This window comes from Chrysochloris asiatica, unplaced genomic scaffold, assembly GCF_000296735.1.
Source record: "Chrysochloris asiatica unplaced genomic scaffold, ChrAsi1.0 scaffold00109, whole genome shotgun sequence".
Taxonomy (NCBI): domain Eukaryota; kingdom Metazoa; phylum Chordata; class Mammalia; order Afrosoricida; family Chrysochloridae; genus Chrysochloris; species Chrysochloris asiatica.
In genome coordinates this window covers 5,536,619-5,564,326 of record NW_006408627.1, presented here as the reverse complement: position 1 = coordinate 5,564,326, position 27,708 = coordinate 5,536,619, and the positions used below count along the sequence as shown (strand labels likewise).

General features: G+C 39.4%; 1 protein-coding gene across 3 annotated transcripts in view; it reads left to right on the top strand.

Annotated features, from left to right (window-relative positions):
• The window catches only part of MAPK10 (mitogen-activated protein kinase 10), a 513,930-nt gene that overhangs the window by 111,276 nt on the left and 374,946 nt on the right, over positions 1 to 27,708 (top strand). The gene's annotated exons all lie outside the window — the stretch shown is intronic.

Genomic DNA, 27,708 nt, shown 5'->3' with positions numbered 1-27,708 from the left:
GTGTGTGCGCACACCCGGCGGGCCCCGGGAACACGGTTGGACTGTGCTGGGGTGGGGGGTCCGCTGGCCAGCGGATAAGGGTCAACTGGGCAGGGCAGAAGTGGCTCAGGCAAGCACAGTCCGCGCCTGATGACGTCAGACAGTCGGCGCTTCTCTTTTACTGCAGGCTTTTTTTTTTTTTTACCCCTTTTAAACTAACTTCCCTCTGTCCACTGTATGGGCAGAAATCCCACCTTGGGGTAGGTGTCACCAGTGGCTCTCCCTGTTTGAGTCTCCCCACTACTGGAGGCTCCGCACGAGCTGGTTCTCACCCCTCCCCCTCAAGCCCAAAGGAGCTGGGGCTGCAGCGGCGCAATTTTAAGAAGCCTGTAATTCCTTGTACAGTGATTTCTCAAAGAAGCGGGTCTAAGGCTCTGGCCCACTGAGATTCACGCGGGCTGTGAGACTGTGAGTTCCTACCTGGGAGGTTTAACTCACGAGTTGCCCCTCCCCCCGCCCCCAATCCTGGCGCCCCCTCTCACCCGCACCGCCTGGCCGTCCTGGCAAATTGGAAGTCTGCCATTTGGTTTTAAGTGGAAACTGTCACTTTAAATTTCGAGTTGATCTGTGTGTATGTGTAGTAGAACCCTCCAGGGTTGGCCGTGGGTGTCCACTCACTCAGGCTCCTCCTTTAATCACCAGAATGGAGGTTCGCAGACAGTGAGAGACCAATGAACTGTTATAAAAAATAAAAAAGAATGTCTACACCTTTATCTCCTTGGTTCGGTCAAGCATCTGTGGCTGCTCTGATCCTTCCCCTGCTTGGTCTCTCCCAAAATGGTGGCTCTGGAAGCCACTGAGAGTCTTGAATTAGAAAGCAATGGATTTCTTGCTTCTGCTACAAATTTCCCTAGCTGTAAGCCTTCCAACTATATAAATATTCCTTTATATGTGGTTCAGAGTTCTGGCACCATCCCCTGAGCCTGCTTGGTCCAGTATTCTGTGTTGTTGCTGATGGAGCTTCTCAGTGCATTTCTATTTGATCCACCTTCTTGTTTGTTCTCCCTTCAGTTTTTTCCTTTATGAATAGAAATACAGAGCTTATATCATTACCAATAATTAGTAATTGCTTGATGATTGTGGGGAGTGGGGTAATATTTTTATTTTTTCTATCTTCATTTGCCCAAATCTACTCCCTCACTTTCGATTCCTGGTGTGGTGCTATGGGTTAAGGTGTCAGACTGCAAAACCTTTTGAACTGCAAGGTCCGTGGTTCCTGCTCACCAGCTGCTCCTCAGAAACCCTGTACAGGGTTGCTATGGGTCGGAATCAACTTGATGGCACTTAACAACAATAAGAAGAAGTTGGTTATTAGAATGATGCCTGAGCAATTGTCGGGGACCTGCCTCGACACAGGTGTTTGGTTCACAGGTGGGGATATCTGGCGGCTGTAAAGATATAGAAAGAATACACAGAAAGACACAAAGAGGGAGACAAAGAGACACCCCGAAACCAGAGTGTATGAGGGACTGTCATCAGGCAGATCCTGCATTGCAAACATCTCAGCCAGGAAGGCCGTAATATCCTGCATAGTAAACATCTTGGCTAAGCAGGCAGTATGGTTGTAATGCTGGACTGAGCCCCCTGCATGCTGTAACGCACGCCTTGCCAGTCGTAATGCACCTGGATTCATTCTGCGCCTCTGTTTTATTTAGGGTAGGAACTATACACAAAGCTGGGCAGGACTAAGACAAGGTACAGCTAACATACGTAATTCTCCAGACATTCAGGCAGCTTTACATCATACTTTGCAGGTTCGAATTTCACAACCGCAGTTTGGTTTCTGAAGCTCAATTAACATACCTTTTAGCACCTAGCCTCAAATGGGGGGAGGAAAAGGAGGATTGGGAGGGTTCCCTTTGTGTCGGTTGCCCAGCCCAGGTTTCTCAGGAAAAGAGACGCCTGGGTGAATAGGGCTGCACCTGGAAACACTTTAGGATGGCAGTTCTATTGTTCTTAGAACAAAGACCGGGGAGCCACCCAATTTACTTTGAATTAATTCTCTGAGGGAAGACTTTGCCTTTTTGGAAATTTGCAGTTTTGGCTTTTAGGAAAATATCACATTTATCTGTGGATATCAGGGCTTCATGTATGAAACTAATAATAAACATAATTGAACACTAAGATGAAAAACAGTTTGCTGTGTCTGCCAGGTGGCTAGAGTCTGTTCCTCAGAGCCTGCGGCCTGTATGGTCTGCAACACTCGGGCCCACAGGACCTCGAACTCCTGACCAGGTCTGCACAGTCTGCAACAAGCAATAATGACAAGATAAGACATAAGCTTGTCTTTATTTTGTTGTTGTTAAGTGCTGTGGAGTTGATTCTGACTTAATATAGAGTTTCCAAGGAGTGGCCATTGGGTTTGAAAAGCTGACCTTCTTTATGGTTAGCAGTCCAGTGATTATCCTACAGTGCCACATCAGGATCCCAGTTTCACTCAGTAGACAGCAGTATTTATTAAGCAGCTACTCTGTTTCTGGTGACATCACTGCCTATCACAAACTGAACTACTTGGCTACTAAATGAAAAGTTGGCAGTTTGAATTCACTGAGAGGTGCCTTGGAAGAGATGCATGGCTATCTACTTCTCAAAGATTACAGGTAAGAAAACTCTATGAAGTGCAGTTCTACTGACACATGGGGTTGCTATGAATTTAAATTGACTTGAAGGAAATTGGTTTGGTTTCTGGTTTTCTATGTGTCTGACACTATGAGCTAGGTACAGGAAACAGAGAAATGTTAGATACCATTTTTACCCTCACAGAACATCTTAGGCAGGAACCAAGTGGAACAATTTAAGTGCTTGTGATATCGTCTGCAAATATAAATGTGTCATCAGGGGTAGGCTTCTGGGTCTTACTATATATAACTCAGTTCTCTAGACTTCCTGACTGGTAAAAGAGGGTCATGACAATAGTTAATCTGACAGCAGTTTGGCTTATTTAAAAACTAAAGAGTTCAGTCATATTTACTCTGTGTAAAATTTTAGTTTAACTGTTTGTTTAATGTCTTTTGTATTCCAGGGTTTGGGAAGGAATTCATTGATTAATACTAATATAGTCACTGTTCTAGAAATTTCCACAAACCTTTGAGGAACACAAGAAAAGAAGGAACTATATTAAAGTATAATGAGTATTGTAATCTGGAGTGCTATATGTGGGAGTCCCTGGGAGGTGCAAATGGCTAAGAACTTGATTACTAAGAAAAGGTTGGTACTGCAAAACCATTCAGAGACACCTCAGAAGAAATGCCAGGTGATCTACTTTTGAAAAGATCTTTAGAGAGGGACTGATAGCCAAGTTAAATCTTTCAACAAACATGGAGACCAGCAAGTTGAATGAGATTTTAAAATATAAATAAATAAAAACCAAAAAGTATTTCAGGCAGGTTAGGAATAGCACAAAGAGAAGAGATGTGGAGACCACAAAGTGGTTCAAATGACTAGAGGAAGAAGAGGGTGGAGGAGGATGAAGGTGAGGAGGTGATAGTGTGTAACTCTTTACCCTTGGATATGCAGGTATTGGCTAATGGTCTTTACATTGGCTAAGGAGTTTCTCAAATTCAGCCATAGCTGTCCACTAATAAAACCCTAAAGTGACTCACCCTTGAAGAGGAGGCTTACTAGCATAGCAAGGTTAAGAAAATAAACACAAGGTAAAATGACACTGAAATAAGGAGAGTCCTGGAGTGATGCTGTAGGATAAACACTAGGTTGCTAAATACAAAGTCAGTGGTTCAAACCCACCAGCCACTCCTCGGAAACCCTTAACAGGGTTGCTATGAGTCAGAACTGATTTTAGAGCACTTAACTATCAGCAAGATTCCTTCTAGAAGAAAGGTTACTTTCTTTTTAGGTGGAGACTTGATCCAAAGATGGAAACTGTGGCTGCAGGAACTAAAAACAAAGATGGAGTTATTTTTGCCCAGTCCAAAAGAGCATGACTACTTCTTGATTTCACAAGGCAAAAGTTCAATATAATAAATCAACTAATGCTTAGAAATAGTGATTAGCTTGTTTCTCTAGATGTGTATATAATCAACAGCCCCTACTCTCTAACTTCTGTATCCAAGACAAACAGACACCTTGTTATCTGAAAGCTTCTGAGAAGGAATTGACTCCCTCAGACCTACAACAGTTGTGTTCTTAGGCAAACTAACATTTCAGAGAAGAAAGGATTTCAAAGAGCATCTTAAAGAACCTCTGAAAAACTGACTACAATCACCCAGACTTCTCACACTTTCATTGTTTTTCTAAGACTATAGAAACCCTGACGCTGCTACATTTTTTTGGAACATACGGTTTAGAGTGTGTGTTCCCTGAACTTTGAAATAATTGATTGAATAATAAATCTTTAGTATTGCTTTTAACTTTGTTTCTATTCTCAGAAATTCTTTTACAGTGCACATGAGTCTGATGAGATAATCAGGGGCCAGATCTTGAATGACCATCTATATCATCTTAGAGACCTTAGAATTTATCCAGATAAAAAGAGGGAGCTTGCTGCATCTGGCTTTTCTCCACATCCAGTGTAGAGAGATTAATCCTGAGTAGGGTTGATGGGAGATTAGAAGGATAAAAAGACACAAGACACATACATGTTATGTGAAAGTTGGCACCAGATGGGATGCAGCACTCTGATGGAGATACTGCCAACTCAGAACCGGTACAGCAAGTTTATTTTATACACATCTCAAGAGGAGATGCTTGGTGCAGGGTAAAGAGCAGTGAACAGAACTCTATAAGAAAAATGTAACTTGTGGTATCTAGTTGGAACATAAATTTTTTGTTGTTATGTGCCATGGAGTCGGTTCTGACTCATAATGACTCTGTACAGAGTTTCCAAGGCTGTAAATCTTTATGGAGCAAAAAGCCTCATTTTTCTCCCATGGAACAGCTGGTAGTTTTGAACTGCTGACCTTGTGGTTTGTAGCCCAATTCCTAACCACTATGCTACCAGAACTCCTTAGATACAGCTAAATATTTATGCAGACTGTGCTAAAGGTCATGGCTGTGTACTAGGAAAGACTTTGTAAGTTCCTTGTTCATTGGGTCACCTTTGCAAAAGCCCAAGGGTCAGCCAGACTTGGGTGAAGCCCAAGTTTCTGGACCACAGCTGTTCAGTTGCAATCCTTCAGTTAAACTACCCCCAAGTCATAGACCTTTGACTCAGTCAGCCATTGAAAAGTTTTTCATCAAGAAAGGCACATACAATTTGTATTTAACACATATCATGCTGACTTCAATGTAGGGACAGTATTAGAGTAGAAAGAAGTTTAGGGATTGGCCTAAAAAGGAGTTTGGACACTAATAACATTGAATTATGTTTATGGAACTTATTAAAGGGAGAAACATTCGTATCAGTAATTATTATTATTATTTTTTAAAGTTTTCATTGTGAATCGGATGAAAGCTTACAGAGCCAATCAGTTTTCTAATCAACAATTTATGCACATTTTGTTTCAGATATTGATTGCAATTCCACAAACATAATACCACTTAACCCGCTTTCTCCCTGTGTTTCCATTCCTCCTTTCCTAACTCTTCTGCATTTTGTCCTTTTGATGGCATTTTGGCCTCTAACTATTCTAAGGAGTGTATAATTCCTTAGTATTATTGTTCCCCTTGTTATAAATATAATTTAATTATTTAATTGTGTCCAAACATGAACTATGTATAATACCCTTATGTTCATAGTTTCTCTATAACTAAAAATGAATAGATATAGAAATTAAATACCAACCAAATTAAAATAATAAAATTCAAATTAACGTTAATTTGATAGGTTTTGCTGAAAATAAATCTCTGATGATATTCTTAATGACAGAAAGACTCTTTATTATGAGTCATCTACTTACCTGTTTTTTTGGGGTTACTGTTTATTTTGGAAGCCAATTTACTTAAAATGATCAATCTTTTTGATGGGCCAAAAAATGTATTATGTATATATCAACTTGGTATAACTTGTTAACTATAAGACTATGAACTATTGTTTTTGTGTTTAACATTTTGTTGTGGTGCCGTGGGTTAATGTACTGAAGTTGGTTTGAACTTCAAGGTCGGTGGTTCAAGCTCACCAACTGGTCCTCGGACACCCTGTACAGGGTCACTATGAGTTGGAACCAGCTTGACAACAACAACAACTTATTAGTGTATATGATGGGATAACTCTGATATCCCTTGCTTCTTTTTTGGAACTTGAGCTGTTGCAAAATCTGGGTAGTCATTTAGCCTTTCCTTGGTTTAAAGTAATCATTTATATATTAAGTTCATTTTTTCTTATTAATTTTAGATAATAGTGTAGCAATATCTAAGGCTTATAGTTTTCATGGTATAAAACCACAATCTAATATATTAAATAACACAAAAACTAAGTCTTACTCTAAAAATATCTCTTTCATTAAAAATTATTTTCACAATATTGAAGTTTTGTCTTTATAATTGGTAAAAAAACAAAGGAAAACTCCCCCCAAAAATCAGCACAATATATATGTTTGCTTTAGTTTAACTTTGAAAGCAAACCTAATAAATTCATTTGACAAATATTTTTTGAAAGCTAATGATAGCCAGAGATGCTAATAGCATGTTCAAAGATTACTACCATGCTTTGGTCAGCTATTCTTGATGTGTGATATTTGGATCAGCAGCTATCAGTATTGCCAAGAATTTGTTAGGAAGGCAACAGAATCAGAAGCTCTGAGGGTAGTGCTTAGCAGTGTGTGTTTAATAAGACCTCCGGGGGATTTTGATGCCCGCTGAAGTTTGAGATACTCTGCTCTGGCAGGCTGACAGATCTATCTCTTCCAATACTAAGATTATAAAAAGTCAATTCCTCTTAAAGCAGATGGTCCTGGGAACAGAATCTGCAAGAATAGTTTTAAAGAATAACAGAAATGCATATTTAGGGTTATCAAATGATTGAGGTAAAAGAGACTTTCATCCCTAGTTATCTTCAAAAAAGAAACGGTAGGTAGAAAGCACAGAAAACTAATTTTAATGAGAATTTTACTGTGTATTTCTTCTTTCATAAAATGGACTAAGATCCCTTTGCTTATCCAGGACTGTGACGCATGACTTCTTGTGCTATTTGCAAAGTTTATAGACAAAGAAAACAATATTTGCATTTCAGTTCTGTGTTCTCTAGTCAATATGGCTTTATATATTTTTTATTTTATGTTTATGGAGTTCTGGTAGCGTAGTGGTTATGAATTGGGCTGCGAACCGCAAGGTCAGCAGTTTGAAACTATCAGCTGTTCCTTGGGTGAAAGATGAGGCTTTCTGTTCCCGTAAAGACTTACAGCCTCGGAAACCCTGTGCAGGGTCGCAATGAGTCAAAACCGACTCCACAGCACATAACCACCACCACCATGGTTATGTGCACTTAATAACAACAGTAGGAAAATAGAGTCCTGGTGTGATACTACAGGATAATGCACTGGACTGCAAGGTTGGTTTGAATGACAAGATCGGCAGTTCAAACTCACCAACCCCTCTTTGGAAACCTTATACAGAGTCACTGAGTTGGAACCAACTTGATGGCACTTAATAATAATAGGAAAATACTTGGGTTTTTTAGGTGCCGTCAAGTCAATTCTGACTCATAGCAACAGAATGAAACACTGCTCAGTCCTGAACCATCCTCACAGTTGTTTTTATGTTTAAACTCATTGTTGTAGCCACTGTGCCAGCCCATCTTGTTGGGGACATTCTGCTTTTTTGCTGACCATTTACTTTACGAAGCTTGATGTCCTTCTCCCAATATAATGTCTTACCACCTTCACTTCTAAGAGCACTCTGGCTGTACTTCATTGAGCACAAATTTGTGTGTTCTTAACAGTCCAGGGTATCAATATATGTCATATTCTTCGCTTATCAGACAATGTTCCAGTGCTACGTATAAGGCTCGTTTTTCCGGAAGTCAATCACTAGACTCTTCTTCCTATTCTGTCTTAGTCTGGAAGCTCTGCTGAAATCTGTCTGCTGTGGGTGACCCTACTGGTATTTGAAATAACAGTGTCACAGCTTCTTGTGTTACAGGTACACACAAGCCACCACACTAAGGCAAACTCACAGATGATAGGGAAGTTCCTACCTAGTTTCATTTGATTGTGAGTGTGTGTGTATGTGTCTTTGAAGTACTCATGTCGCACCCTTACAAAAAGCAACTATTTCTGTTCACTGGCTTATAAATGTGCAGTGAAGGGTAGTCCAAGGTCAGTTCTTTTGTGCTTTTCTAGATTGGAAGTGTTGTTACTGTCTGTAAGTCTGAGACCCCTTCTTCTTTTTTAGTGTTCTACTCTGTTCTTTTCTTTGGACATATTGTCAGGAGGGACCAGTCGCTGGAGAGGGATATCATGTTTGGTAGGATGGAGGGCCAGAAAAAAGTGAAAGACCCCTAGCAAGATGGATTGGCAAAGTGGCAGCATCAATGGGCTCAAACATGGCAACAATAGTGAGGTTGGTCCAGGATCAGGCAGTGTTTCATTCTTTTGTTTATAATGTCGCTATGAGTCAGTACTGACTCGATGGCACCTAACAATAACAACAACAACTCTGTTCTATAGGGTCTCTGTGAGTCAGAATTAACTCTATGGCAGTGGCTTTCCCCTTTAAGTCTAGACTTAACTAATATTTAGGATCAAAAGGAAAAGAAGAGATGGTTAAGGAGGAGAAGGAACAGGAAGACTAGGAGGAGAAGGAAGATGAACAAGAGGAGGAACAGGGGAAGCAGAAGAGGAAGAGAGAGGAATTTGTACTGCAACCAAATCTGTTTTACACTTCTGTTAGGTTGTTAAAGGCTTTGTTTGGGTTTCTGTGTTTTGCAGAGGTGGGGATGGGGGGCGGCCCAAATAACCGTTGGATCATCTTCATATCGCAGGTTGCTAATTAGACTTTCTCCAATCCTAATGACATGTTCTTATTTATATAATTCTGCTTCTCGGATTATTTGCTCAGGATACAGAATGAACAAGTGTGGTGAAAGAATTCATTCCAAGCGCACACTTTTCCTGATTTCAAACCAGTCACTATCGCCTTGCTCTGTCTGAATGACTGCCTCTTGCTCTATGCACAGGCTCCTCATGAGTACAGTTAAGCACTCTCAAATATCTATTCTTCAAAATACTACCCACAGTTTGTCATGATCCACACAGTCAAAAGCCTATGCATAGTCAATAAAGCACAAGGAAACATCTTTCTGGTATTCTCTGCTTTCAGCCAAGATACATCTGGTATCAGTAATAATGTCCCTAGTTCTACCTCCTCTTCTGAATCCAGCTTGAATTTCTGGCAGTTTTCTGTTGATGTACTATTGCATCTATTTTTTGAACTATCTTAAGCAAAATTTTACTTGCATGTGATATTAATGATATTTTTTGATGAATTCCTCATTCTGTTGGGTCACCTCTCTTTGGAATGGGCACAAATACTGATCTCTTCTAATTCATTTGCCAGGTAGCTGTTTTCCAAATTTCCTGGCATCGATGAGTGAGCACTCTCAGTGCTGGATCAGTTTGTTTAAATATCTCAATTTGTACTCCATCAATTACTGAAGCTTTGTGCACTGACAATGCTGTCAGTGTAGGTTGGACTTCTTCCTTCAGCATATGCTTGATCTTATACTATCTCTTAAAATGATTGAACATCTATTAGTTCTTTTTGTGGTACAGTGACTCTGTATTTTCCTTCCATTTTCTTCTTTTTTTAAGTTGAGTGAAGAGTTCTAGACAAGATCATATGTTTTCAACAAATAATAACATTTCATTTCATCTCAGTGATTGCAATCACCTCCATGCAAAAACAATTATCCCACTTCCTCACTGTGCTTCCTATTGCCATTCCATTGCTTTCTGCATCATTCAATATTTTGCCCATGTTATTGTTGTTAGGTGCCATTGAGTTGGTACCAACTCAGCAACCTTATGAACAACTGAATGAAACACTGAGTCAACCTCACAGTCGTAGATATATTTGAGCCCATTGCTGCTTCCATTGTATCAATCCACAGTGTGGATCTTCCTCTTTTTTGCTGACCCTCCACTTTTCCAAGCATTGATGTCCTTCTCCAGGGTCTGGTCTCTCTGATAATATGTCCAAAATATGAGAGAGGAAGCCTGGCATTAACTGGGTTTCCTACTGGTTATTGTTAAGTGGAGTCAAGTAGGTTCTGACTCACAGTGACCCCATATAGGGTTTCCATAGAGTGGCTGGTAGGTTTAACCACCAACTTTGTGGTTAGCAGTATAGTGCTTATCCTACAGTGCCACACCTTCCTTCTAAGTGTGTGGATCTTATGCTATCACTATCAGCATTGTACTTAAAGATGGATCTTGAAATGTTCTTTTTGAGAATGAACGTGACACAGTTCCTCTTTAATTTGTCATTCCAGAAAAACTGAACCATTATCTGATTCAAAATGACCAACACCAGCCCATTTCTGCTCCTTAATATGTCAGATATGGAATTTTATCCATTTCATTTTTTGTGTGTGACAATTTCCAATTTTCCTAGATTCATACTTTGTACATTCCATGTCCTGATGACTAACGGATGCTTACATCTGTCTCTCCTCATTTTGAGTTTGTCCCATCAGCAGATGAAGTTTCTGAAAGCCTTACTGCACTCAAGTACTCATTATCAACTCTACTTTGAGGAGGTAATTCTTCCTGGAGTGTCTTCCCACCTAAGGGACTCAACTTCTGACACTACACCTGAAAATGTTCTTCTGCTATTCATAAAGTTTTCATTGGCTAAACATTCAGAAGTAGTCCACCTCTACTTCGCTCGAGTTAGTCTTATTTTGGAATCTCAAAATAAGACTAACTTATTTTGGAATCTCTTATTTTGAACTGCAACCTATCCACCATGGATGACCCATTGGGTATTTAAAATACCTGCAGCATAGCTGCCAGCATTACAGCAATGTACAAGCCACCACACACTTACAAATGAGTGGTGGTTCTTCTGATTAGATTTCTGAATCTCTGTGTTTGTGATAAAATATTTGGATACTGGATAGTGGATACTGTGGACATTATGTTGTTATACTCATTTATAATGCAGAAGAGAAAGGAAAGGGAGCTTTCATCTAGTGCATTGATACTTTGGATGCTTTGATCTTTTTAGATCTTGGTTTATTTATTTATTTTTGCTTTCTTATGATGACTCCCGGAGTCCTGGTGTGGCGCTGTGGGTTAATGCTCTGGACTGCAAGGTTGTTTTGAACAGCAAGGTCAGCAGTTCAAGCTCATTAGTCACTCCTTGGAAACACTATGTAGGGTCTCTATGGGTTGTAATCAACTGAACAGCACCTAACAACAACAAAATGAGTCCCAAACAGTCTTTAATGTAGGGTCTATGTAGCCCCACTACTCAGGAGTCCTGATATGGCACTAGAGAATCAGCACTGAATTTCTAACCACAGATTGGCTGTTCAAACCCACTAGGTACTCATTGGAGACCATATACAGAATTACTATGAGTCAGAACCTACTTGACAGCATTTAACAACAACAACACAACTCAGGTGATAAAGGAGACTTGGTGGCGCTGTAGTCAAGCACTAGCTTCTAACCAGGTCTAGAGTTCAAAGTCATCAGCCATTCCATAGGAGATAGATGAGATTGTCTGCTCCTCTATAAATTTGGACTTGGCAACGCTCCATAGGGTCACTGTGAGTTGAAATCTCCTCAGTGACAATGGGGTTGGCTTTGATTTTGGATTCAAGTGATAAAGAACACTGGTGGGTTAAGCATTGGGCTGCTAACTGCAAAGTTGGCAGTTGAAACCTGTCACCTGCTTCAGGAGAAACATGAGGCTGTCTGCTCTCATTAAGATTTATAATCTCAGAATCCCTACAGAGCAGGTGTACTTTGTCCTGTAGGATTGCTCTAAGTTGGAATCAACTCCATGGCAGTGGATTTAGTTTTTTCATTTGCTCAGGTGATATACTCTCCATGGTTCCCTGGTAGAATTCTCCCCTTCCATGTGAGAGATCTGGCTTGATTCATTGCCAAAATATTTCATGAATGGCTATCACCTTCTACCAATGAAGGCTTATGTGGCAGTTAATACCATTATTTTTCAAATATACATACCATCTACTAAAGCCAGTAGCAATGAAACTGAAGAATTCTTTCGACTTCTTGAAATTGATCAAACATGCAATCAAGATGTATTGGTAATTGCTGATGATTGCAATACAAAGGTTGGCAATGGAGAGGAAAGATCAGTAATTGGAACACATGACGTTGGTGATAGAAATGATGCTGCAGATCACATGACATAAGCCTCATTAGCCTATTCTAGACTAATTCTGACTAGCAGGATAGGCCTGGAAATCTACTTCGCAAAGATTAAGCAATGAAAATTCTATGGATCACAATGATCTGACCAGCAGTGGGTCCCAGAGATGAATGGTGCAGGACCAGATAGGGTTTTGCTCCATTGTACTGGCTAACTTGACAGCAGTTAACAATGGAAAAAATAACTCAGCAATACTGTTTCCAAGGACTCCAAGCTTTTCACCTTGTCAGCTGAGAAGACACATGATTCCCAACCTTGTTTTTGCACTAAGAATTGCTTCAGGACATTCTTTTCAGCTTTGTGGGGTCTCTTTGGGGTCTGAGTTCATCAGTACTCTGCCATATCCTCCTAAGGACTCCTTTTCAGTTTGCAGGAGTGCTATTTCTTTGCAGCCTTTTCCTTTCACACACTGTGTCTCGTGAGTTCCAACTCCTGAGCTTCCCTGAGTTCTCATTTTCCTTCAGCATGACCGCTGGGTCCCATTTGGCTTCCCTCCTCCCTGTGGTTAAAAACTTCCTCTAGGCAATCATTTGGAGACAGTGTAAATCTCGTTTTCCTGCTCCCTGGGTCACAGGAGTGCTAGCTGTTGTCCGATATCTGAAAAGGACTACTTTAATTTATTTCTACTTTTTTGAGATTTTTTTCCCTCTCTCTAGCTCTCACTCTTTTTTTTTTTTTTTTTTAAATCAACATCAGGCCATACTCTTAGCAGGTAACCCCTTTTGGGTAAAATAAACAGAAGGTTTAACTTTAACTTTAGATTACTTTAAAACTAGATTTACTAAGAATCATTCAGAATCTAATCTGTTTAACTTTAGAGGAACTTCTTTATATGTAAACTCTGAACCAGTTTAAAAAGCACTGTTATATAATGAAAACATAATTTCTTCCTAGGTGTTTCAGAATTGGGTTCTGCTAAAGTAAACCTGAGGCAAAGTTTGTTGTTGTTAGTGCCTTTGAGTCAGTTCAAACTGCTATTGACCCTGTATAGGGTTTCTGAGGAGCGACTTGTGGGTTTGAACCACTGACCTTTCAGTTAGTAACTCAGTGCTATCTAATTGCGCAATACCAGGGTTCCAAGGCAAAGGCTAAGAACCAGAAACCCAAACTAAACCCATTATCATTGGGTAAATTCTGACTTACAATAATCCAATATGGCAGAATAGAACTACCACTAGGCTGTCCAAGGTTGTAATCTTTATGGAAGCAGACTGTAACAACTTTCTCCTACAGAGTGATTGGTGAGTTCAACTTTTTGGTTAGTAGCCAAACACTTAACCATTGCACCAGGGTCCCTATTTTGTTTAAGAGCAGAGTAGTAGATGAAAGAAGAAGGGAGAGAGGAAAGTGAACATAACAAAAAAGTGTGCATTTGCATTACCACAGCACTTACCTGCTATAGCCCAAGACACATTCCCACTGGGGAGCTGTGGCAATTCATAAAGAACACATTTCAGAGCTATCACAATTAAGGGGTAAGGACACTGGGGTTTGCATCCGTCGACTCTTCTGCATCATATGTGGAGAGCTGTTCCTTTGGGCTTTACCTTTCTGGCACTTCTGCCATGTCCTGTATGCAGGTGGAGCAACTTCCCTGAGGTCAGGGAGAAAAGTCCTCAGCAGAGAATCCTAGGTGTTCACAGGAAGAAGTCTTCGTGATGTAGAGGTGAATACTAAGGGGGTAGGAGAGGGGCACCAGCATTGTTACTACACCACACGTAAAGTCTAAATTAAACTCATTCGCAAGCATGTGTGCTACGTGCTCTGATTTCAACTTGGACTAAAAATGTCTGACCAAATAGATAGAAGTTTATGTAATTCCTCTCTATCATAATAATTAGTGAAAGTTTTCTAAGTCCATATTTTTCACAAGTACAAAGTACACCTAAGCTTTCAGAACTCACCCCAAAAGCCATTGCCATCCAGTTGGTTCTACTTATATATGGACCCTCAAGGAGCTCTGGTATCATAGTGGTTACGAATTGGGCTGCGAACCACAAGGTCAGTAGTTCGAAACTACCAGCTGTTCCACAGGAGAACGATGAGGCGTTCTGCTCCCATAAAGATTTACAGCCTCGGAAACCCTGTACAGGGTCACTATGAGTCGGAACCAACTCCACGGCACATAGCCACCACCACCAGGACAGAGCAGAACTGTTTCTGGGTATTTGGAGACTATAATTCTTTATGGAAGCAAACTGCTTCCACAGAATGTTCTTTCACAGAATGACTGGTGGGTTTGAACCTTTGAATTTTAAGTTAATAACGTGATGCTTACTCCACTATGCCATCAAGGCACCTTGAAATTCATGGGAAATAAACAATTCTGTGCAGTTGCCAATTTCCACAGAGCTGAAAGTTTGACTTTAGGTAATGACCTTTTTTCTTTTTTACAATGTTTTATTATGGATGGGTAAAGTTCACAGAGCAAATCAGTTTTCCGTTCAGCAGTTCATACACATTTTGTATTTTGTTTCATATCATTGATTGTAAGACCCATAATGTGATATTACTTATCTCACTTCCTCCCTATATTTCCTGTTTCCAATCCTCCTTCTTCCCTAACTCTTTTTTTTTTTTCCTTAAATGTTTTATTGTGAATTATGTGATAATTTGCATGGGAGAACATTAGTTTTACATTCATTCTATCGTATATCATCTCATTGCCATGGTTACAATCCCCTCCATGCAATCCTTCCCCTTACCTCCCAGGTACACAGTTGCTCTCCCTCTCTGGATCTAAAGTCTTCAGCTGCTCCATCGCTCCACGTCATCATCTCTGGCTCCATTTCAGGCATTACTGCTTCTCTGGGTAGGGTCCCACTCTCTGCTCTTCTCCCTTGATGGTCCTAGGGACCTCCGCTCCTCTATCTTTGCGACTCTGTCAGACATCCGTGGCTGCTCTGATCCTTTCCCCATTTGGCCCCCCATAAAATGGCAACTCCTGGAGCAGCTGAGCATCCCGTACCAGGAAACAATGGATTTCTTCACAAACTCCCCAGCTGTAAGTCTTCCAACCTTCTAAATATTCCTTTATATATTGTTCAGAGTACTAGAATCATTCCCTGAGCCTTCTTGGTCCTGTATTCTGTGTTTTTTTTCTGCAGAGCTCTTTACTACACTTCCACCCGATCTGCCATCTTTTTCCGGAAGTCAGTAACTCTTGTAAACTTTTCCTGAGCTAAATGCTGCCCTTTTGATCTTATATGGCTGATGATTCTAAAGAGTGTGTGCCTTCTAGTGTTATTGTTCCCCTTTAAGTCCTATATGTTGTTTGGCTGAAAATTGATTCATGAGGGTGATCTCATTTCTAGACCTGAAGGATGACTAAGGACCATACTCCCAGGAATTTCAACAGTGTCGGTACAAATAATAAACCTGTTTTTTTTTTTTTTTTTAATGTTGTTGTTGTTAAGTGCCGTCGAGTCGATTCCAACCCATAGCAACTCTGTATAGGGTTTCCAAGGAGCAGCTGGTGAGCTTGAACCACTGACCTTTCAATTCAAATGACTTTGCAGTCTGATGCTTAAGCCCACAGCGCCACACCAGGACATATATATATGTGTGTTGTTGTCAGGGGCCATCGAGTTGGAACCGACTCGTAGCGACCCCATGCACGGCAGAATGAAACAATGTCCGATCCTGGGCCAACCTCACTACCGCTGCCACACTTGAGTCCATCAATGATGCCAATGATGCCACCTGGCCAATCCATCTCGTTAGAGGTCTTCCTGTCTTTCTCTGACCCTCCACCTTACCCAGCATGACATCCTTCTCCAACAATTGTTTCCTCCGGACAATATGTCCAAAGTAGGAGAGATGAAGCTTAGCCATCCTGGCCTCCAAGGAGCACTCTGGCTGCACTTCCTCCAAAACAGATCTATTGGTTCTTTTGGCAGTCCATGGCACTTTCAGTATTCTCCTCCAACACACACACACACACACACACACATATATATATATATATATAAATAGAGAGAGAGAGAGAGAGAGAGAGAGATCTGGTAGCGTAGTGGTTGCAAATTCAGCTGTGAACCACAAGGTCAGCAGTTCAAAACTACCAGCCGTTCCACTGGAGAAAGATGAGGCTTTCTGTTCCCGTAAAGATTTACAGCCTCGGAAACCCTGTATAGGGTTGGAACCGAATCGACGGCACTTAACAACAACAATTTTGACTTTTGCTCCACATTTGTCTCCCACTCGATCTAGGAACTTCTAATGTGATCCCTTTCAGAATAGTTAATGTTAATTTTAACACACTGATTTTTATAAGTAGCAGTATATCTATACTTTTTACTGACTATTTATTTATTTATTTTGGTACTGACTTCTTAAATGCAAGCTATAAAATTTTAGAATTTGTTGAAGACTTTGTATACTAACCAGTAAACATAGTTGTATTTGTAGATGTGGAAAGAAGTTTAGGACTAGATGGATCCGGATCTTGATAGTAACTTTCAGGCCAAAATATGTCATACCAATTTAGTTTGATGCATTTGCTCCTTTCTCAAAGAAGAGGAAGATAGCATGAGAGTTTGGGCAGGGAAACAGTAGTGATGTGTGCAAAAATAACTACCACGTCACTAGCTATACAGACTTTCTGAAGTATTGCCATTGTCTCACCATAGCCCCCAATCACTGCCTTTACTGACATTATCTCCGCCCCTTGACACATCTCTTATTTCTACTCCATGACCAGAGTTGATCCTAAGAATCTCTTCATTCACCCACTTAAATGCTCTGCTCCTGTCTGGTGTTGATGGAATAAGTTGAGAATCATGTTTCAACATTTTAGGGATTTGTGCTTGAGATATGGTGAGCACAATTAGATTTTCCTAATAGCCACTGAAGCCAACATCCTCTTATAGCTTTCTGCACATCATTTAGGTAAGCACATTTGTGCGTTTTTTTCTTTTTATTAGAAATATCACACCAGACACTGATTCTGTTTAAAACGCTAACCTTAATAGTTATATATATATATATTGAAAAACTTTCAAGGTTTCCTATCACTCTGTGATCAGAAACACTATAAAGTCTAAGAAAAGTCCCCTCCATTGGCTCAGTGATGGCTCAGGAAGATGTGGAAATAGCTCAATGTGACAGTTTTCCTTTCTTTTCTTTTTTTAAAGTTTTTGTTGTGAATTGAGTGAAAGTTTACAGGGCAGATCATCAGTTTTACATTTAATAAATCATATACTTTGTTTCATTACAATGGATAGAATTAATACCCTCCCTGTACCACCAGTTAACAGTATTTCTCTCTATTAATTTCAGCTCTTTTTTTTTTTTTTTAAATTCTCAGGCACAGATAATAATTTATACCACCAAAGGGCACATTCTTCAAGCCTACCTTTTGCCCCCAGCTCTCAGTCTCTCTTTCCATGAATCTAGAGTCCTCGGCTACTCCCTCTCTCCATGTCCCCATCTCTGCCTCCATCTCTGGTGTTGCTGCTTCTCTGGATAAGGTCCCTCATTATGCTTGTGCTCTTCTCCCTTGATGGTCCTAGGGTCCTCTGTTTCTGGACTGTAATATTAACTATGCTCCTGTTTTTGTTATGGAACTTCTACCTTTACAATGTGGCAGTCACAATTAGTAATGATACCAGTGACTCACTATTGAATCATAAGAATCTTATCCCTATCTCTCTTAACCAGACCCATCTAGATAAAATGACAACTATTCAGTGGGGACTATGATGGATTTTCTTAAGGGAAAAATTATAATGGTCCAAAATGATCATACAAAAATCAACACAGAAAAAAGTTATATGACTATTACATATTTATTTACATCACAAATACTTTATCTATATGAATTTGTAGCATTACTAAAACCTATTACCATTGAGTTTGATTCTGACTCAGCAACCTGATAATGTTGTGTGTCGTAGAGATGGTTCCGTATCATAGTGATCCTGTGTAGCAGTTCAGAGAGTGTCTGGTGAGTGTGAACTTTGAACCTTCTGGATACTAGTCCAGTGCTTATCCTAGCACCACACCAGGACTCCACAACTGTATGGTAGTGGTTGTGTGGCACTGAGTCAGTTCTGACTCAATATGACCTGCCTAGAGTTTCTAGGGCTGTAAATCTTTACAGAAAGAGAAAGCCTCATCTTTCTCCCATGAAACAACTGGTAGATTCAAACTGCTGACCTTACCATCAGCAGCCCAGCTCATAATCTACTACACTGCCAGGCTTCCTTCAACAACCCTGTGGTGGTGGAGATGATTGTGTGCCCTGGAGTTGGTTCCAAGTCATAGCAACCCTGTGTGGGATTTCTGAGGTTGTCAATCTTTACAGGAGAAGAAAACCTTGTCTTTCTCCCACAAAGCAGCTGGTAGATTCGAATTGCTGACCTTGCGATTAGCAGCTCAGCTCGTAATCCACTAAGATACTAGGGCTCCTCAACAATCCTATAGGACAGAGTAAAATTACCCCATAGTGTTTCCAAGGTTGTACATTTTAACAGGCCTTCGCATCTTCCTCCAATGCTGATGTGTTCAATACACTATCTTTTCAGTTAGTAGCTGAGTGATTGTCCACTGCACTACCAGGGTTTCTTTTTTGAATCCTTGTTATTGTTGTTATGAAATGTCATGGAGTCAGTTTAGACTCTCCTTGGAAACTTGTATACAGGCTTTCAAGGAGTAGCTAATGGGTTTGAGCTATGAACCCTGAGGTTAGCATCCAGTGATTATCCTACAGTGCTACATGAGGACTCTATCATAAAATAGGTAATTTTTTCCCTTATCTTGCTTTATTTAACCAAAGGACCAAGTTCATTAGAATCCTTTCAGTTTGCACGTTGGCAGGCACTAGTACCATATAGGAGGTCTGGTGTGGGTTAATGCGCCAGACTGCAAAGCTGTTTGAACTGCAAGGTCAGTGGTTCAAGCTCACCAGTTGCTCCTTAGAAACCCTATACAGGGTCTCTATGGGTCAAAATAGACTTGATGGCACTTAACAACAACAACAACTGTACAATATAAAGTCATTGGAGTTGGTGTGGCACTGTAGGATAAGCATCAGACCACAACGTCAGTGGTTCAAACACACCTGTCACTTCTCAGCAACCCTATACAAGATTTGATATGCATCCAAACCGACTCAACGACATGTAACAGCAATAACGTGATAGATGGTATTTAGAAACAAATTATCTGAAAAGCTAAAAATGTTTGCTGAAATGTTATGATTTACCATTTTTTTCATATGCATATCCATGCCTCAATTTGAAATGCCAAAGCTAAATACATTTCTTTTTATAAAAATTGTAGATAGCTCAGTTGGCTGACTTTTGCTCACACCAAACCTTACACTTTTTCTGTAACCATTAGCCCAGAGATGGGGGATATTTTCACTAACAACCATTCATCAGATCTTTGTATAGATGCCGCAGTAAAGGCTCCAGTAATGGCTAACTCTAATTGGCTGACTCAGGACCAGTGGCTCTTTTGAAATACTGATTTAACACAAAATAGATTATAAACTCCGCTGGATTGAATTCTATCAGCTTCAGGTTTGTGTTTATTTGCCTGATTATATCATACCTCAAAGTCTTACATGACACTAAATGAATAGTTTTTTAATAAACAAAGATTTATTTAAGTCCGTGAATTTTTCTGATGTTATTTTTCTTATCATTCATAGGTCAAGTTGATTCTGCTCTCTACCTGTCTGGGACCCCACTTTGCTTAGATTAAGTTTCTGGTGGTTTTATCTATGCTTCTCCTTAATCACACTATGCTGTATTGTATTCTAATTATAAGTCTTTGCCACCAGACTGAGAGATCTTTGAGAGGATGACCGTTCTTTATTACACTTGCATCATCAAAGTATTACACAATGCTTTACATAATGTCTGGTGGATTTTTAACAAAAGTAGTCTTTTGACCCTGTCATGGCATATGCTAATATTGGCTTCCTTTTTCTTGTTAGGAAGCACACTAGGGGAAGATGAATCTTTGCCCAAATGTAAACCAATTAAAAAAGAAAGAATAAAACCAACTCTATAAGGCTCCCTAGTGGATGGAGTGATTGATGGATTCCAATATGTATTGTGTGCTGAGTGTCAGCTTGGTTTAAGTGTTTAGGAAAGAGTTGTGAGTTAAATAGACCCCAAACCCTGTCTTTATGGATTTTATATTCTATTGATGGAGACAGACAATAAATAAAACAAATCATCAAGCAGACATCCAGTATTCTAATACTATTAAATACCCTTAAGTCAGTTCTGATGTATAGCGCCCCTATGCAGTAAAACAGAATGAAACACTACCCCATCCTACATCCTCACAGTCCTTCCTGTCTGAGCCCATTTTTGCAGCCAGAGTCAATTCATCTAATTGAAGGCCCTCTTCTTTTTCACTGATCTTCACTTTACCAAGCGTGATAAAGAGGGTCTTCTTTATCACCCTCTACTTTTCCAAGAAGTGGTCCTGCTGACAAGATGAAATTAAGCAAGGAAAGAGGATACAAGTAACTGAGAGAGTGGGTTGGCAGTTTTGATGAGGTAGCCATGGTTTGTATCATCAGGAAGGTAATATATCAGTACATACTTAAAGAGAGGTAATGAGCTGTATGAATATGTGGAATTCCAGGAAGAAGGAACAGCATTTTAAATCAATGGTGAATTCTTAGTTCTCATATTACTTGTCCTCTTAAGTCATTGTTGATATACTAGATTAATTTTCTACCATGATATGACTCTTCTAGTTCTCATTTCTTACCAATGACTCATTTGTTGGTTTTGATTTCTTCATTGAGTTCCATTGAGCTAAACTGAGTTAGAGCTAAATCTTCATAATCCTTTTCTTCTTTCTTCAATCCTTATATGAATTCATCCAATCTTGTGATTTAAAGATTACTCACATTTATATTTTCAACCTTGATCCCTTTGTTTTACAAACCTGTACATTCAGTTATTTACTGGACATCACCTAATTACTGCCTAATGTTGTTAAGTGCTGACTCAAAGAGACCTTGTATAGCATTTTCAGGGAGTAACTGGTGGATTTGAACTGCCAGTCTTACTGGGTGCAGTCCAGTGCTTATCCTCCAACAGTATGCCAGGACTCCTATTACTGCCTAATATGTAGATCAAATTTGATATTTTCTAAACCAAAATTCCTCATTCTCAGTCACACTGCCAGAAACTGCTTGCCCCTCCCCCATCTCAGAAAAAAAAAATTGTTTTGTTGCTCAAGTAAATTTTAGTAATCTTTCATGAACTTCTTCTTTCTCTTCCATTGCTAAGAAAATTTATTAGCAAGTGTTGGGCATAGCTTTAAAATATTTCTCTCAAATGGACATTTCTCATTTCTACCAACCTAGTAGAGATTCATGCTATTACTATACACATCTACTAATCTATTCTAAGCATCATCAACTTTTTCTAGAAATATATAAATAAGTAACAACATAATATACGTTACTTATAGTACTTTTTTCAAATAACATGTACTTCTGGTGTGGCACTGTAGAATCAACACTGTAGCTGCTCCTTGGAAATGTTATACAGGGTCGCTATGAGTTGGAATGGACTCCACCGCACTTAACAACTACATAACCCCTTAGCAGTCCTAATGCAGTGCTGTAGGATAAACACAGTATTGCTAACCTCAAGGTCTGGGTTTCAAATCCACCAGGTGATTCTTGGAGATCCTATACAGGGTTGTAATGAGTTGGAATCAACTCTAGGGCACTTAATGACAACAACAGTCATTTTTTTTCCAACCGTGTAACTCCTCACCCCCAACCCCAACCCCTGGGGTTTTTTGTAAATATAACATGTAAATTTTCTACATGTTGTTGATGTCAGTTGACTCTAGGAATACATGAATTTAAGTATACTCCTTGGAAACCCTGTACAGGGTTGCTATGAGCTGGAACAAACTCAACGGCACTTAACAACAACCATACCTGGTGTGGCACTATGGGTTAATGTACTGGACTGCAAAGTCATTTGAACTACAAGGTTGGTGGTTCAAGCTCACCAGCTGCTCCTTGGAAACCCTATATAGGGTCAATGTGGGTTGGAACTGAGTCAACAGCACTTTAACAACAACAATAACAACCATACCTAAGCAGTCCTAGTGTGGTACTGTGGGTTAATGTGGGTTAATGTACTGGATTTCAAATTTGTCTTGAACTGCAAAGTCAGTGGTTCAAGCTCACCATCTATTCCCCAGAAACCATATACAGGGTCACTGTGGGTGGGAACTGACTTGATGACATACAACGACAACAATAACCATATTTAATGGTTGTACTTAATATGATCTACTAAGATTTTTGCATTCTCTTGTTTAGTTAATGCTCTATAACTATCAACTTAAATGAATAGAAACAAATGCCCAGTTTTTACTGTTTAATTTCCATTTACCTGGGGACTACCAAACCCTATCCAGAACTTCTTGACCATGAATTATACCTTTAATATACAGTTATGATGGACACAAACATTTTGGGACTATTTTATACACATAAGTATGAGACTAAAGAAAATGAACAGTTTGAATGAAAACAAACAGAGCAATATAATTTATCAAAAATATGTGAGGACAACTGAATGAGACCAAAATTCTCCTTATATGTGTGAGGGCATTATTTACATGAGCATGCTATTGGTGAAAAATACAGTATATTGCATATTATAGTTATACAGTGTAATTTGTTGTTGTTAAGCACCATTGAATCAGTTCTGACTCATAGTGACCCTGTATAGGGTTTCCAAGGAGTGGCTGGTGAGTTTGAACTACCAACTTTGCAGTTCAAACTGAAATAGAAACACATATTATAAATAAGATACCATTGGATATTTATAGATAAAAATTCTATATTTGTGATATGACTAATATGGATTCTTTGTGTGGCTCTGTGAGTTAATGCGATGGACTGCAATGTTGGTTTGAACCACGAGGTTGGTGGTTTAAGCTCAGCAACCACTCCTTGGAAACCCTATAAAGGGTTGCTATGGGTTAGAACCAACTGGACAGCACTCAACACCAACAATAATGTAAATATAAATATAGAAATCTAACTTGTAATAACACATTAATATGTTGTTGATGTTGAGTGCCATCAATTCAGTTCTGACTAATGGTGACCCTGTGTAGAGTTTCTAAAGAGAGGCTGATGAGTTTGAACCACAAATCCTGTGGTTCAAATGACCTTGTGCTTATCCAACTGTGCCACACCATATATTGATGTAACCACACACATACAAAGATATACTTATTCTTTATTTTTGTTCTGCTTCATACCTTGCTCTCCGACTGTGTCACATCATTAGTTTCTCTCCATGTAGCACCCAGAATATTATTTTAAAATAAAAGATCCGATCATGTAATTCAGCTGAAAACCTTTCACTGACTTCCCATTCCCTTAAGCAAATCCACCTTCCTTACCATCTCCTACAAGACACTACATGATCAACTTCACAGCTAACTTTTTCTACCTCAATCTGTATTTTTCCCTGTCACTTTTCCATGCCCACACCAAGAAGCTTTTTGTCTCCAGGCCTTTCCCATGGATGTCCTCTCTGCTTGGAACACATCTCCCATAGATATCCTCAGGGCTCACTCCTTTACTTCATTCCAGTCTCTGCACAAATGTCGCGTCAACACAAAGGACCATTGTATATGAAAGAGGAGGCTCCACCAGTTTATATACCCTTGCCTAATTTTAACTTGGAGTCCTGGTGTGGTGCTGTGGGTTAATGTACCAGACTGCAAAGACGTTTGAACTGCAAGGTCGGCAGTTCAAGCTCACCAGCTGCTGCTCGGAAACCCTATACAGGGTCGCTATGGGTCGGAACTGACTCAATGGCACTTAACAAATTTTATCTTACTTTATAGCCTTAATTACTATCTGAGGTGATTAAGAATATTTATTTGATTCTTTGTGTTTATTTTCTGTTGTTCCTCTAGGGCAGAGACTCTTTTTATTTTTATTTTTGCTACTGCATGCCCATTGCTTAGAATAGTGCCTAACATGTAGCAAGAGCTTGAGAAGTATTTGTGGACTGAATGATTCAAGTTCTTTCTTCTGAGGTTCTGTATTGCCCTGCCCTTGTTTACAGTTCTATCATAGTGCTTAAAAACCATATCTTAATTGGAAGTTATTTTTCTCACTCATTTGACAGTGAGCCACTAGAGGGAAAAGAACATTCTATTTATTTCTGGTTTGCTTGTGCTTAGGAAAAGACTTGGGCACATAGGAGTGCTTTATAAAAATGTGTTGAATGAATTAATGGATTTTAAATTACTTGGTCTAATTGTTCCCGAAAGAAGCAATTCAGGGAATCTCTAGTATTTCCCCAAAGTATCAGGCTAGTAGAGATACTTGGAATTGTCATTATCAAAACAGAAAATTCCAAAGGGCAGCTCAAGAAGACAGTCAGGTATTATAATGAAATGTGTGAAGATGTCAAGTTTGAAAACCTAAAGGAAAGACTACTCTCAGCATTTTCAAACTGGAAGACCTAAACTAAAAATATAAGCCTTGACTTGAAATATTGAAGGATTATATGGGTAAAATATTGAATGATGCAGAAAGCATCAGAAGAAGATGGATTAAATACACAAACTCCCTGTGCATAAAGAAATGGGTCAGGCTTAATGATTTCAAGAGGTAGTACATGATCAATAACCAATGGTACTGAAGGAAGAAGTTCAAATTGCAATGAAGTCATTGATGAAAAATAAAGATTCTAAGAATTGATGGAATACAGATTGAAATCTTTCAACAAACTGATGTAGCAATGGTGCTGCTCACATATCTATGCCGGATATTTATACGACAGCTACCTGGCTGACCAATTGAAAGAGAGCCATATCTGTACCCATTACAAAGAGAGTTGACCCAACAGAATTCAGAAATCATCTCACAATATCACTAATATGATGTGTAAGTAAAACTTTGCTGAAAATATTTTAAAAATGTAATTTTGTGGAAGCCTTTTCTGGCTTAAGATTTACCACAATAAATGTGTAAAGAGCCACCTGACTCCAAAAAAACAAAAAACAAAAACTGCAACAATACATAGACAGGAGGAAAGTGCCAGAAATTCAAACCAGATTCAGATGAGGACATGGAATTAGGGATATCATTGCTGATGTCACATGGATTGTACTGAAAGCAGAGAATACCAGAAAGATGTTTACTTGTGTTATATTGAATATGCAAAGGTTTTTGACAGCATAGATCATGGCAATTTATGGATAACATTGCAAAGAATGGGTATTCCAGAACACTTAATTGTGCTCATGAGAAACCTGTACATAGCCTAAAAGGCAGTCATTCAAACAGAACAAGGGGGTACTGAATGGTTTAAAATCAGGAAATGTGTGCAAAAGGGTTGTATTCTTTCACCATACTTATTTAATATGTACAATGAGCAAATGATTAGAGAAACTGCATTAATATGAAGAAGAACATAACATCAAAATTACAGGAAGACCCATTTGTTGGTGGTGTTAGGTGCCATCTAGTCAGTACTGACTCATAGTGACCCTATGCACAGAAGAACAAAACACTGCCTGATCCTGGGCCAACCTCACTATTGTTGCCACGCTTGAGCCCATTGATGCTGCCACTTTGCCAATCCATCTCTCTGGGGGTCTTCCTCTTTTTCTCTGACCCTCCACCTTACTAAAAAGAAGATATCCTTCTTCAGCAACTGGTCCCTCCTCACAATATGTCCAAAGTAGGAGAGCCAAAGTTTGACCATCTTGGCCTCTACAGAACTCTGGCTGCACTTCTTCCAACACAGATCTGTTGGTTCTTTTGGCAGCCCATGGCACTTTCAATGTTCTCCTCCAACACCATAACTCAAAAGCATCAATTCTTCCACGGTCTTCCTTATTCACTGTCCAGCTTTCACAGGCATATGAGGTTATTGAAAATACCACAGCTTGGGTCAGGTGCACCTTAGTCCTCAAGCTGACATCTTGGCTCTTCAACACTTTAAAAAGTTCCTGTGCAGCCGATTTGCCTAATGCAATACATTGTTTGATTTCTTGACTGCTGTTTCCATGGTGTTGATAGTTGATCCAAGAAGAATGAAGTCCTAGACACCTTCATTCTTTTCTCCATTGATAAGAATGTTGTTTATTGGTCCAGTGGTGAGGATTTTGTTTTATTTTACAATATGCAAATGATACAACCTTGCATGTTGAAAGCAAAGAGGGCTTAAAATACTTATTGGTGGAGATCAAAGATCATAGCTTTCAAATGAGTAGCTGAGCCTAGGGACTCAGGATTGCAGTCTCAGGGGACACCATGGTCAATTGGCATAGTCCACAAAGACAATGTTCTACATCCTTCTTTGGTGAGTAGCAGCTGAGATATTGAAAGCTTATGAGTGACCATCAAAGGTCCAGCTATTGGTGTCTTCATGTGCAGAACAAAGAAGAGTGATGAGAATTGAAGATGATTGGAATCAATTAGTCCAATAGAGTAATGGAACATGTGAACATCAGTTTCCATGACTCTGAGACTAGATGGTACCCAATTACCACTACCAACTGCTCTGAAATGTATCACATTAGAAGGTCCTAGAGAGAGCAGCAGACTATGTGGAACAAAACTCAAAATTATTAAATTAAAAGAAAAAAGATCAGCTTGCTGGCCAGATAGAGACTGAAGCAACATGAAACTATGGCCCTCTGCTACCCTTTAAGTCTAGAAAGAACCTTTCGCTTGTGGCCCAACTTTTAGCCAAGCAGTAGATAAGTATATAGGGGGGAACAACAACACTAGGAAGGTATGCTCACTTTGAAGGATGAAAACAGTCAACATTCAAAATCAAAGGGGCAACATGTACCTGAGGACAAAGGTGAGTAGGGATAGGAAGGTAGGTGGAATGGAAACAGGAGCCAAGGGAGGAAGTGGCATGACTGCTGTTCTCTGGAGGGGAGTGTAATCATTAAAATGAAACAAAGTGCGTTATTTATTCATTGAATGTAAACCTGATGACATTTTCCATAAACTTTCACTCAATTTACAATAAAACATTTAAAAATATAAAACAAACAAGATTAAATTAATATCATATTTCAAAAGAAAAAAAAAAAAAGACTACAGCCTTCAGTATGGATTGTACCTCAATGTAAAGAAAACAAAAATCCTCACTAGACCAATAAAGAACATCATGATAAATGGAGAAAAGATTGAAGTTGATAAAGATTTCATTTTGTGTGTAAATCCATAATCACCACTCATGGAAGCAATAGTCAAGAAATCAAATAATGGATTGCGTTAGGTAGATGAGCTACACAAGACCTCTTTAATGTGTTCAAGAGCATAGATACCAACTTGAGGACTAAACTGCACCTGACCCAAGTCATGGCTTTTTTTTTTTT